Below are 15,194 nucleotides of genomic sequence, written 5' to 3'. Positions count from 1 at the left end.
ACGGCAATATCGTCAAGCGCTTTCTCCCGGGCTCTCCCAGGCTTTATCAAGACAACTGGTACACAGCTTTTGCTCAAATATATATACCCATGCCATTCCAATTATTCAATTAGCAACCATTAATTACATTAATACTGATAGGTAAATTGATAAAAAACTCCTTTTTGTGTTGGGCAAAACTATTTGCCTTAATAAATGAACAAGTACATATCAACCAAGAAGTGTGTAGCATCTCTATTGTTATTTTATGAATGAACTTATAATAAACCTAATATTCTTTATTAAATTCTTGAAATATTCTAAATGTATTATAAAATAATTCATGAAATCTGTTTCAAATTATTTACACAATTTAAATCATAATGTGGTACCCTCTCTCCATCCTATATTGCATTAAAAAACTATTTACCTACTTAACAAATAAACTAATACAAGTTTAAAAATTACTCATTATGTTATTACAATCATCATTGAATTTTATGCAAACAAATGCCCATATTGTAAAGTGCTAAATTGTTATGCATAAATAAATAGATATATATATAAATAAATAAATAAATAAATGAATGAATACATGGATGAATTAAATAGATGAATTAAATAAATATTCAGTACGATTATGAATAAATTATTATTTTTTCTTTGATAAAACCAATTGCAGGTCATTTATGTACTTATTTGCTCTAAAACATGTTCTAAAATTAACTTTCAACAAAGCTAACCCTCAGAAATGTAATGATAAAATCAACTATTCCTATGGTAAAAGTATTCTATAAAAATGTGTATATTAAATCATGTACTACATACTGTAATTTATAATTTATAATTTAGCTCTTCGTAGCTTGAGTGCACTGGTGATACTGATAGCATCATTTAATCCTGGCAATTTTGTTGCATTTAATTTAATTTGCCATAATAATTCTTTGTATTCCAAGGATGCTTCCCAGTCACCCCTAATGCTACTAAATACCTGCTCAAGAACCAAAATTTTATATTCATTTCTCTGCAAACCAGGGAATGCTTATAAAAAGCATTTGTCTCTTTTTTACTTTTAATTTCATAGGTGTGTTCATAAACCCTTCTCTTTAGGGTCCTTTCTGTTTTCCACATAAAACCAAAACAATGCTGACAATACCCCAAATAAACCACACCTTTGGAATTGCAATTGAAATGACCAGTTGAAATAAATTCATTTTCTTGATTTTAAATATATGCCTCTATTGTTTGACATATATTTACATTGGTTCATTGCATTTATAGGTTCCTCTAGCATGCTGAGACGAACTATTATTAACTGGTTGCTCTCTTTCAAGTAATTCCTTTAAATTACAATCCTTCTTCTTACAAAACAGGAATACATTTTTAAGTTCATCATTTATGAATAAAATAGGCCATAACTTACAGATAATGTCTTCAATTTCTTTTCCATTCTTATTATATGTGTATAGAAATTTATTCGTTGGTTTGTTGCTTCCTGTACTAACAACAATTTCCTGGGTTTCCTTGTTACTAAGTAATGGAGTAAATGATGTGCTTCTTTTTTGAGCTATTTCATTAGCTATGGTTTCAAACAAACTTGCTGGATAACCTTTTCTAAAATAATTCTTTGAGATATGCACATTCTTTCTCATATAGTGCATCTGTGCTGCAAATTCTGGAGGCCCTTATTAGCTGGCCCTTATAATCCCCTTCTTTTGAAATAATGGAAATGCAGCAACATGTTTGAATAAGTGTTTTTTCTAAAAATACTTGATTCAAACTGTTTTGTTATATTATTTTTCCTTAATATTATATCCAAATAGTGTAATTCAAATGGATTTATTTTGTGCGTAAACCTCAAAATTTGTAGAACCATTAATATACTGCATAAATCTTTCAAATTCATTAAGGTCACCTTTCCATAGAATACATATATCATCCAAAAACCTTTTATAATGTAAAATGTTTCCTGCCCAAGTAGATGAAAAAATATATTCTTTTTCCCAATAATGCAATACTAAGTTGGAGTAGGCCGTAGCACAAGGAGTACCCATTGCTACTCCTTTGTTTTGTTTAAAAATTTCACCATTGAAAAGAATAAAATTGTTGTTTAAAATCACCTCCATAAATTCAACTAAGAGGTTTATTATATTATTACTGAAACCTGATTTTTCAATCAAAATTCTATTAAACCATTCTATTCCTGTGGTGTGTGGGATGGAAGGGAATAAATCTATTATATCTATAGTAACCATATAGTCTGTTAGGTTAAACAATTCTTTCTTTATCCCTTTTAAAAATTCCCATGAATCTTTACAGAGACATTCCATTAACAATTCTATTAATAACAATGTCAACTTTATGAGTATTAAAAAAGACTATGAAAAAACGTTTAATGAAGTTGATTTACATTGTGATAGAATTGTACAAAGGAAGATTAAAAAACTGGAAAGAGATTTACAGGATTATGAAAATGGTGTAGCATACATTTTCTAAAAAAGCGGCTAGCTTTGTGTCAAGAAATGACAATTTCAAGAACAATGTAAGGAATATGACAACAACAAAAAATGACAGATATGATGTTAGAAACATATCCTACACTCCAAAAAGAGGAGGAAGGTTATCTGAAAAACCCAATCAATACTCTGATCAGGGTTTTCAGCCCCAGGGAGACAGAATTTTGGAAACATCGTTAGCCCAGGGGTGGAGCACAGTCAGGAGATAAATGTTTCAGAACCTTCTATAGGCATAGACACTATTTATTTAACAAACTGCAAAATAGTTAAACAAGGTAATTTTACCATCTATAATTACACAGATGTGGAAATTAACAACTTGTTTTGATTTGTTTAAAAAAGGTTTTCACTTTGTTCCTGAAAAAGTAATGAACTTACCAAAAACCATTTTAGATTTAAAACTTTTCACTCGCACTTTGAATTTAAATATTTATTTTAAGGGTGAACAAATTATTAAAGCTCCATTTAATAGGTCTAGCATGTTCAACCCTCCACTCCATCCGGTTTTAAAAGTGTTTGAAGATATGATAGAAACAGAACTTAGAAATGTTGCAGCAAATAATACTGAATACAGAAATAATAATTTTGCAAAAGAATTTTATGAAATTATAAAATTTTTAAAAATGAAGAAATCAGACCAATGAAGCCAGATAAAGGAGGTGGAATGGTTCTCATGTATAAGCAAGATTATGAGGCATATATATTTAACATATTACATGATAATGAAAAATACACGGAGGTTTCAATTAATGAACGTAACATTGCATACTCAAAGATTAGGTTAATGTTAGAAGATTATTTAATGCAAGGTGTTTTTAATGAACAGTTATACAATTATTTATTAGTGCAAAACCTTTAACACCAGTTATCTTTGGGATACCAAAGGTCCATAAAGGATTGGAACCTCTAAGTTTTAGGCCCATTGTTGCTGGTGCAATAGGCATAACGGAACCTCTGGGCAAATTTATCGACATCTCAACAAAAAACATGGTATCATCAATTGAATGTCTCTGTAAAGATTCATGGGAATTTTTAAAGGGATAAAGAAAGAATTGTTTAACCTAACAGACTATATGGTTACTATAGATATAATAGATTTATTCCTTCCATCCACACACCACAGGAATAGAATGGTTTAATAGAATTTTGATTGAAAAATCAGGTTTCAGTAATAATATAATAAACCTCTTAGTTGAATTTATGGAGGTGATTTTAAACAACAATTTTATTCTTTTCAATGGTGAAATTTTAAACAAAACAAAGGAGTAGCAATGGGTACCTTGTACTTCCGAACCTCTCAACTTAGTATTGCATTATTGGGAAAAAGAATATATTTTTTCATCTACTTGGGCAGGAAACATTTTACATTATAAAAGGTTTTTGGATGATATATGTATTCTATGGAAAGGTGACCTTAATGAATTTGAAAGATTTATGCAGTATATTAATGGTTCTACAAATTTTTGAGGTTTACGCACAAAATAAATCCATTTGAATTACACTATTTGGATATAATATTAAGGAAAAATAATATAACAAAACAGTTTGAATCAAGTATTTTTAGAAAAACACTTATTCAAACATGTTGCTGCATTTCAAAGTAACCACCCATTATTTCAAAAGAAGGGGATTATAAGGGCCAGCTAATAAGGGCCTCCAGAATTTGCAGCACAGATGCACTATATGAGAAAGAATGTGCATATCTCAAAGAATTATTTTAGAAAAGGTTATCCAGCAAGTTTGTTTGAAACCATAGCTAATGAAATAGCTCAGAAAGAAGCACATCATTTACTCCATTACTTAGTAACAAGGAAACCCAGGAAATTGTTGTTAGTACAGGAAGCAACAAACCAACGAATAAACTTCCTTTTCTATACACATATAATAAGAATGGAAAAGAAATTGAAGACATTATCTGTAAGTTATGGCCTATTTTATTCATAAATGATGAACTTAAAAATGTATTCCTGCCAAGTTATTTTTGTAAGAAGAAGGGATTGTAATTTAAAGGAATTACTTGAAAGAGAGCAACCAGTTAATAATAGTTCGTCTCAGCATGCTAGAGGAACCTATAAATGCAATGTTGTAACCAATGTAAATATATGTCAAACAATAGAGGCATATATTTAAAATCAAGAAAAATGAATTTATTTCCAACTGGTCATTTCAATTGCAATTCCAAAGGTGTGGTTTATTTGGGGTATTGTCAGCATTGTTTTGGTTTTATGTGGGAAAAACAGAAAGGACCCTAAAGAGAAGGGTTTATGAACACACCTATGAAATTAAAAGTAAAAAGAGACAAATGCTTTTATAAGCATTCCTGGTTTGCAGAGAAATGAATATAAAATTTTTGGTTCTTGAGCAGGTATTTAGTAGCATTAGGGGGGGTGACTGGGAAGCATCCTTGGAATACAAAGAATTATTATGGCAAATTAAATTAAATGCAACAAAATTGCCAGGATTAAATGATGCTATCAGTATCACCAGTGCACTCAAGCTGAAGAGCTAAATTATAAATTATAAATTACAGTATGTAGTACATGATTTAATATACACATTTTTATAGAATACTTTTTACCATAGGAATAGTTGATTTTATCATTACATTTCTGAGGGTTAGCTTTGTTGAAAGTTAATTTTAGAACATGTTTTAGAGCAAATAAGTACATAAATGACCTGCAATTGGTTTTATCAAAGAAAAAATAATAATTTATTCATAATCGTACTGAATATTTATTTAATTCATCTATTTAATTCATCCATGTATTCATTCATTTATTTATTTATTTATTTATATATATATCTATTTATTTATGCATAACAATTTAGCACTTTACAATATGGGCATTTGTTTGCATAAAATTCAATGATGATTGTAATAACATAATGAGTAATTTTTAAACTTGTATTAATTTTAAACTTGTATTAGTTTATTTGTTAAGTAGGTAAATAGTTTTTAATGCAATATAGGATGGGGAGAGGGTACCACATTATGATTTAAATTGTGTAAATAATTTGAAACAGATTTCATGAATTATTTTACAATACATTTAGAATATTTCAAGAATTTAATAAAGAATATTAGGTTTATTATAAGTTCATTCATAAAATAACAATAGAGATGCTACATACTTTTTGGTTGATATGTACTTGTTCATTTATCAAGGCAAATAGTTTTGCCCAACACAAAAAGGAGTTTTTTATCAATTTACCTATCAGTATTAATGTAATTAATGGTTGCTAATTGAATAATTGGAATGGCATGGGTATATATATTTGAGCAAAAGCTGTGTACCAGTTGTCTTGATAAAGCCTGGGAGAGCCCGGGAGAAAGCGCTTGACGATATTGCCGTGTTCAAAGCCTTTGTTCGTTTGTGGATGTTATACGTAAATAAAAGAAAACTTTTATAAGAATTTTATAAATAGCATTGGATTCCTGGTTTTCTCTTAGGTTTGTTAATTGAACCTAGGTTGCCCAAGTCATAGTCACAACTCCAAAGCCAGTAGGCTATATTTAATTATTAAAATTATTTTCATCTGTTTTCATCTAGTGCAGTTCATTGAAGTATGCGTGCCTGTACCTTAAATATGTAAAAGAAGTTGAAAAAATAAAAACACTAACATGCTATTAATATTTTCTATTCATACATAAAAAAAGTGTTGCACATTAAGAAAGAAAATTATGTGTACACTGAATTACATCAAACTGTGCAATGTATTGTCTCATTTCAGTAAATAACAGAATATAACTTCAGGGTTACTTTAAGTAAAACATAATTATAATATAGTAACAGACAGCTTTATTTCATGCAGCAACAAAGAGCTTGATGTGATGAGAACTTTTAAAAATATTTTTTACCCTCACATAAAAGCATAGTTTATATAGGAAAATAAATTTACTGTATACCATATTACATTATACAGTATCATAAAGTGCAATATATTGTTTCTTATCAATAAATAGAATGTTGTAACATTAAGCATTCTCCAGGAGTCTTTTATAAATAAAAATAAATAAGGAAAACTTAAAATAACAAAACATATTATTTCATATTGTAAAAAATCACTTGAGGCAGCCAGAAGTATAAAATTATGACAAATTAAAAAGCAGAAAATTGCACATCACTGTATTATATCATGCAATATGAAATAGTGCAATATTTTGTCTGTTACAGATAAATAATATAATATAACATCAAACATTCTCTGTGTAAATAATGTAAGTAAAAACAAACTGTCACTGAATTTACTGGAAGTGAAAAAGGAAATAAAACAACAGACTGTATTATGTCATACAGCAGCAAATGTCATCACCTTATTTTTGGAGGGGCTTATTTTCTTCCCTACCTCAAAGTTCTTTAGACATCACTTTGTTGCCCTGTACAAACTTCCTCCAGGACATGAGAGGTAAGCAGTAGAGAGAAGAGCCAGGTAGTTAACTACCTAGTAAAGAGCTATGAGGCATTTCACCCGTTACTGACTGTGATTTACTGGTGAGAGGAACTGCACCTGTGCTACTGACTGTGATTTACTGCTGAGAGAGGAATTGCACCTGTGTTACTGACTGTGATTTACCTTTGAGAGGAATTGCACTTGTGTTACTGACTGTGATTTACTGCTGAGAGAGGAATTGCACCTGTGCTACTGACTGTGATTTACTGCTGAGAGAGGAATTGTACCTGTGTTACTGACTGTGATTTATGCTGAGAGAGGAATTGCACCTGTGTTACTGACTGCTATTTACTGCTGAGAGAGGAATTGCACCTGTGTTACTGACTGTGATTTACTGCTGAGAGAGGAATTGCACCTGTGCTACTGACTGTGATTTACTGCTGAGAGAGGAATTGCACCTGTGTTACTGACTGCGATTTAGTGCTGAGAGGAATTGCACCTGTGTTACTGACTGTGATTTACTGCTGAGAGAGGAATTGCACCTGTGTTACTGACTGTGATTTACTGCTGAGAGAGGAATTGCACCTGTGTTACTGACTGTGATTTACTGCTGAGAGAGGAATTGCACCTGTGTTACTGACTGCGATTTACTGCTGAGAGGAACTGCACCTGTGTTACTGACTGTGATTTATGCTGAGAGAGGAATTGCACCTGTGTTACTGACTGTGATTTACTGGTGAGAGGAATTGCACCTGTGTTACTGACTGTGATTTACTGCTGAGATGAACTGCACCTGTGTTACTGACTGTGATTTACTGCTGAGAGAGGAATTGCACCTGTGTTACTGACTGCAATTTACTGCTGAGAGAGGAATTGCACCTGTGTTACTGACTGCGATTTACTGCTGAGAGAGGAATTGTACCTGTGTTACTGACTGTGATTTATGCTGAGAGAGGAATTGCACCTGTGTTACTGACTGCGATTTACTGCTGAGAGGAATTGCACCTGTGTTACTGACTGTGATTTACTGCTGAGAGAGGAATTGCACCTGTGTTACTGACTGTGATTTACTGCTGAGAGAGGAATTGCACCTGTGTTACTGACTGTGATTTACTGCTGAGAGAGGAATTGCACCTGTGTTACTGACTGTGATTTACTGCTGAGAGAGGAATTGCACCTGTGTTACTGACTGCGATTTACTGCTGAGAGGAACTGCACCTGTGTTACTGACTGTGATTTATGCTGAGAGAGGAATTGCACCTGTGTTACTGACTGCGATTTACTGCTGAGAGAGGAATTGCACCAGTGTTACTGACTGCGATTTACTGGTGAGAGGAATTGCACCTGTGTTACTGACTGATTTACTGCTGAGAGGAATTGCACCTGTGTTACTGACTGATTTACTGCTGAGAGAAGAATTGCACCTGTGTTACTGACTGTGATTTACTGCTGAGAGAGGAATTGCACCTGTGTTACTGACTGTGATTTACTGCTGAGAGAGGAATTGCACCTGTGTTACTGACTGTGATTTACTGCTGAGAGAGGAACTGCACCTGTGTTACTGACTGATTTACTGGTGAGAGGAATTGCACCTGTGTTACTGACTGCGATTTAGTGCTGAGAGGAATTGCACCTGTGTTACTGACTGTGATTTACTGCTGAGAGAGGAATTGCACCTGTGTTACTGACTGCAATTTACTGCTGAGAGAGGAATTGCACCTGTGTTACTGACTGATTTACTGCTGAGAGAGGAATTGCACCTGTGTTACTGACTGTGATTTACTGCTGAGAGAGGAATTGCACCTGTGTTACTGACTGTGACTTACTGCTGAGAGAGGAATTGCACCTGTGTTACTGACTGTGATTTACTGCTGAGAGAGGAATTGCACCTGTGTTACTCACTGTGATTTACTGCTGAGAGAGGAATTGCACCTGTGTTACTGACTGTGATTTACTGCTGAGAGAGGAATTGCACCTGTGTTACTGACTGTGATTTACTGCTGAGAGAGGAATTGCACCTGTGTTACTGACTGCGATTTACTGGTGAGAGGAATTGCACATGTGTTACTGACTGTGATTTACTGCTGAGAGGAACTTTACCTGTGTTACTGACTGTGATTTACTGCTGAGAGAGGAATTGCACCTGTGTTACTGACTGTGATTTACTGCTGAGAGAGGAATTGCACCTGTGTTACTGACTGTGATTTACTGCTGAGAGAGGAATTGCACCTGTGTTACTGACTGTGATTTACTGGTGAGAGGAATTTAACCTGTGTTACTGACTGTGATTTACTGGTGAGAGGAATTCCACCTGTGTTACTGACTGCGATTTACTGCTGAGATAGGAATTGCACCTGTGTCACTGACTGTGATTTACTGGTCAGAGGAATTTCACCTGTGTTACTGACTGCGATTTACTGCTGAGAGAGGAATTGCACCTGTGTTACTGACTGTGATTTACTGCTGAGAGAGGAAGTGCACCTGTGTTACTGACTGTGATTTACTGCTGAAAGAGGAATTGCACCTGTGTTACTGACTGTGATTTACTGGTGAGCGGAATTGCACCTGTGTTACTGACTGTGATTTACTGCTGAGAGGAGTTGCACCTGTGTTACTGACTGCGATTTACTGCTGAGAGAGGAATTGCACCTGTATTACTGACTGTGATTTACTGGTGAGAGGAATTGCACCTGTGTTACTGATTGTGATTTACTGCTGAGAGAGGAATTGCACCTGTGTTACTGACTGTGATTTACTGTTGAGAGAGGAATTTCACCTGTGTTGCTGACTGCAATTTACTGTGAGAGAGGAAGTTCCCCTGTGTTACTGACTGTGATTTACTGCTGAGAGAGGTATTGCACCTGTGTTACTGATTGTGATTTACTGCTGAGAGAGGAATTGCACCTGTGTTACTGACTGCGATTTACTGCTGAGAGGAATTGCACCTGTGTTACTGACTGTGATTTACTGCTGAGAGAGGAAGTGCACCTGTGTTACTGACTGTGATTTACTGCTGAGAGGAATTGCACCTGTGTTACTGACTGTGATATACTGGTGAGAGGAATTGCACCTGTGTTAATGACTCTGCTTTACTGCTGAGAGAGGAATTGCACCTGTGTTACTGACTGCAATTTACTGCTGAGAGAGGAATTTCACCTGTGTTGCTGACTGCAATTTACTGTGAGAGAGGAAGTTCCCCTGTGTTACTGACTGTGATTTACTGCTGAGAGAGGTATTGCACCTGTGTTACTGACTATGATTTACTGCTGAGAGAGGAATTGCACCTGTGTTACTGACTGCGATTTACTGCTGAGAGAGGAATTTCACCTGTGTTGCTGACTGCAATATACTGCTGAGAGAGGAAGTTCCCCTGTGTTACTGACTGTGATTTACTGCTGAGAGGAACTGCACCTGTGTTACTGACTGTGATTTACTGCTGAGAGAGGAATTGCACCTGTGTTACTGACTGCGGTTTACTGCTGAGAGGAATTGCACCTGTGTTACTGACTGTGATTTACTGCTGAGAGAGGAATTGCACCTGTGTTACTGACTGCAATTTACTGCTGAGAGAGGAATTGCACCTGTGTTACTGACTGTGATTTACTGCTGAGAGAGGAATTGCACCTGTGTTACTGACTGTGATTTACTGCTGAGAGAGGAATTGCACCTGTGTTACTGACTGTGACTTACTGCTGAGAGAGGAATTGCACCTGTGTTACTGACTGTGATTTACTGCCGAGAGAGGAATTGCACCTGTGTTACTCACTGTGATTTACTGCTGAGAGAGGAATTGCACCTGTGTTACTGACTGTGATTTACTGCTGAGAGAGCAATTGCACCTGTGTTACTGACTGTGATTTACTGCTGAGAGAGGAATTGCACCTGTGTTACTGACTGCGATTTACTGGTGAGAGGAATTGCACATGTGTTACTGACTGTGATTTACTGCTGAGAGGAACTTTACCTGTGTTACTGACTGTGATTTGCTGCTGAGAGAGGAATTGCACCTGTGTTACTGACTGTGATTTACTGCTGAGAGAGGAATTGCACCTGTGTTACTGACTGTGATTTACTGCTGAGAGAGGAATTGCACCTGTGTTACTGACTGTGATTTACTGGTGAGAGGAATTTAACCTGTGTTACTGACTGTGAATTACTGGTGAGAGGAATTCCACCTGTGTTACTGACTGTGATTTACTGCTGAGATAGGAATTGCACCTGTGTTACTGACTGTGATTTACTGGTGAGAGGAATTTCACCTGTGTTACTGACTGCGATTTACTGCTGAGAGAGGAATTGCACCTGTGTTACTGACTGTGATTTACTGCTGAGAGAGGAAGTGCACCTGTGTTACTGACTGTGATTTACTGCTGAAAGAGGAATTGCACCTGTGTTACTGACTGTGATTTACTGGTGAGCGGAATTGCACCTGTGTTACTGACTGTGATTTACTGCTGAGAGGAGTTGCACCTGTGTTACTGACTGCGATTTACTGCTGAGAGAGGAATTGCACCTGTATTACTGACTGTGATTTACTGGTGAGAGGAATTGCACCTGTGTTACTGATTGTGATTTACTGCTGAGAGAGGAATTGCACCTGTGTTACTGACTGTGATTTACTGTTGAGAGAGGAATTTCACCTGTGTTGCTGACTGCAATTTACTGTGAGAGAGGAAGTTCCCCTGTGTTACTGACTGTGATTTACTGCTGAGAGAGGTATTGCACCTGTGTTACTGATTGTGATTTACTGCTGAGAGAGGAATTGCACCTGTGTTACTGACTGCGATTTACTGCTGAGAGAGGAATTGCACCTGTGTTACTGACTGTGATTTACTGCTGAGAGAGGAAGTGCACCTGTGTTACTGACTGTGATTTACTGCTGAGAGAGGAATTGCACCTGTGTTACTGACTGTGATATACTGGTGAGAGGAATTGCACCTGTGTTAATGACTCTGCTTTACTGCTGAGAGAGGAATTGCACCTGTGTTACTGACTGCAATTTACTGCTGAGAGAGGAATTTCACCTGTGTTGCTGACTGCAATTTACTGTGAGAGAGGAAGTTCCCCTGTGTTACTGACTGTGATTTACTGCTGAGAGAGGTATTGCACCTGTGTTACTGACTATGATTTACTGCTGAGAGAGGAATTGCACCTGTGTTACTGACTGCGATGTACTGCTGAGAGAGGAATTTCACCTGTGTTGCTGACTGCAATATACTGCTGAGAGAGGAAGTTCCCCTGTGTTACTGACTGTGATTTACTGCTGAGAGGAACTGCACCTGTGTTACTGACTGTGATTTACTGCTGAGAGGAATTGCACCTGTGTTACTGACTGTGATTTACTGCTGAGAGAGGAATTGCACCTGTGTTACTGACTGCGATTTACTGCTGAGAGGAATTGCACCTGTGTTACTGACTGTGATTTACTGCTGAGAGGAATTGCACCTGTGTTACTGACTGTGATTTACTGCTGAGAGAGGAATTGCACCTGTGTTACTGACTGCGATTTACTGCTGAGAGGAACTGCACCTGTGTTACTCACTGTGATTTACTGCTGAGAGAGGAATTGCACCTGTGTTACTGACTGTGATTTACTGCTGAGAGAGGAATTGCACCTGTGTTACTGACTGCGATTTACTGCTGAGAGGAATTGCACCTGTGTTACTGACTGTGATTTACTGCTGAGAGAGGAATTGCACCTGTGTTACTGACTGTGACTTACTGCTGAGAGAGGAATTGCACCTGTGTTACTGACTGTGATTTACTGCTGAGAGAGGAATTGCACCTGTGTTACTCACTGTGATTTACTGCTGAGAGAGGAATTGCACCTGTGTTACTGACTGTGATTTACTGCTGAGAGAGGAATTGCACCTGTGTTACTGACTGTGATTTACTGCTGAGAGAGGAATTGCACCTGTGTTACTGACTGCGATTTACTGGTGAGAGGAATTGCACATGTGTTACTGACTGTGATTTACTGCTGAGAGGAACTTTACCTGTGTTACTGACTGTGATTTACTGCTGAGAGAGGAATTGCACCTGTGTTACTGACTGTGATTTACTGCTGAGAGAGGAATTGCACCTGTGTTACTGACTGTGATTTACTGCTGAGAGAGGAATTGCACCTGTGTTACTGACTGTGATTTACTGGTGAGAGGAATTTAACCTGTATTACTGACTGTGATTTACTGGTGAGAGGAATTCCACCTGTGTTACTGACTGCGATTTACTGCTGAGATAGGAATTGCACCTGTGTTACTGACTGTGATTTACTGGTGAGAGGAATTTCACCTGTGTTACTGACTGCGATTTACTGCTGAGAGAGGAATTGCACCTGTGTTACTGACTGTGATTTACTGCTGAGAGAGGAAGTGCACCTGTGTTACTGACTGTGATTTACTGCTGAAAGAGGAATTGCACCTGTGTTACTGACTGTGATTTACTGGTGAGCAGAATTGCACCTGTGTTACTGACTGTGATTTACTGCTGAGAGGAGTTGCACCTGTGTTACTGACTGCGATTTACTGCTGAGAGAGGAATTGCACCTGTATTACTGACTGTGATTTACTGGTGAGAGGAATTGCACCTGTGTTACTGATTGTGATTTACTGCTGAGAGAGGAATTGCACCTGTGTTACTGACTGTGATTTACTGTTGAGAGAGGAATTTCACCTGTGTTGCTGACTGCAATTTACTGTGAGAGAGGAAGTTCCCCTGTGTTACTGACTGTGATTTACTGCTGAGAGAGGTATTGCACCCTGTGTTACTGATTGTGATTTACTGCTGAGAGAGGAATTGCACCTGTGTTACTGACTGCGATTTACTGCTGAGAGAGGAATTGCACCTGTGTTACTGACTGTGATTTACTGCTGAGAGAGGAAGTGCACCTGTGTTACTGACTGTGATTTACTGCTGAGAGAGGAATTGCACCTGTGTTACTGACTGTGATATACTGGTGAGAGGAATTGCACCTGTGTTAATGACTCTGCTTTACTGCTGAGAGAGGAATTGCACCTGTGTTACTGACTGCAATTTACTGCTGAGAGAGGAATTTCACCTGTGTTGCTGACTGCAATTTACTGTGAGAGAGGAAGTTCCCCTGTGTTACTGACTGTGATTTACTGCTGAGAGAGGTATTGCACCTGTGTTACTGACTATGACTTACTGCTGAGAGAGGAATTGCACCTGTGTTACTGACTGCGATTTACTGCTGAGAGAGGAATTTCACCTGTGTTGCTGACTGCAATATACTGCTGAGAGAGGAAGTTCCCCTGTGTTACTGACTGTGATTTACTGCTGAGAGGAACTGCACCTGTGTTACTGACTGTGATTTACTGCTGAGAGAGGAATTGCACCTGTGTTACTGACTGTGATTTACTGCTGAGAGGGGAATTGCACCTGTGTTACTGACTGCGATTTACTGCTGAGAGGAATTGCACCTGTGTTACTGACTGTGATTTACTGCTGAGAGAGGAATTGCACCTGTGTTACTGACTGTGATTTACTGCTGAGAGAGGAATTGCACCTGTGTTACTGACTGCGATTTACTGCTGAGAGGAACTGCACCTGTGTTACTCACTGTGATTTACTGCTGAGAGAGGAATTGCACCTGTGTTACTGACTGTGATTTACTGCTGAGAGAGGAATTGCACCTGTGTTACTGACTGCGATTTACTGCTGAGAGGAATTGCACCTGTGTTACTGACTGTGATTTACTGCTGAGAGAGGAATTGCACCTGTGTTACTGACACTGATTTACTGCTGAGAGAGGAATTGCACCTGTGTTACTGACTGCGATTTACTGCTGAGAGAGGAACTGCACCTGTGTTACTGACTGTGATTTACTGGTGAGAGGAATTGCACCTGTGTTACTGACTGCGATTTAGTGCTGAGAGGAATTGCACCTGTGTTACTGACTGTGATTTACTGCTGAGAGAGGAATTGCACCTGTGTTACTGACTGCAATTTACTGCTGAGAGAGGAATTGCACCTGTGTTACTGACTGTGATTTACTGCTGAGAGAGGAATTGCACCTGTGTTACTGACTGTGATTTACTGCTGAGAGAGGAATTGCACCTGTGTTACTGACTGTGACTTACTGCTGAGAGAGTAATTGCACCTGTGTTACTGACTGTGATTTACTGCTGAGAGAGGAATTGCACCTGTGTTACTGACTGTGATTTACTGCTGAGAGAGGAATTGCACCTGTATTACTGACTGTGGTTTACTGCTGAGAGGAATTGCACCTGTGTTACTGACTGTGATTTACTGCTGAGAGAGGAATTGCACCTGTGTTACTGACTGCGA

The 15,194-nt window shown here is 37.4% G+C and overlaps 1 protein-coding gene across 21 annotated transcripts in view; it reads left to right on the top strand.

Annotated features, from left to right (window-relative positions):
* The window catches only part of LOC122806573 (regulating synaptic membrane exocytosis protein 1-like), a 3,343,889-nt gene that overhangs the window by 2,758,840 nt on the left and 569,855 nt on the right, over positions 1-15,194 (top strand). The gene's annotated exons all lie outside the window — the stretch shown is intronic.

This window comes from Protopterus annectens, chromosome 1.part1 (assembly GCF_019279795.1).
Source record: "Protopterus annectens isolate FY-2018-M chromosome 1.part1, PAN1.0, whole genome shotgun sequence".
Classification (NCBI taxonomy): domain Eukaryota; kingdom Metazoa; phylum Chordata; order Ceratodontiformes; family Protopteridae; genus Protopterus; species Protopterus annectens.
The sequence above is the reverse complement of the archived record's forward strand: the minus strand, read 5'-3'. Positions and strand labels throughout refer to the sequence as shown.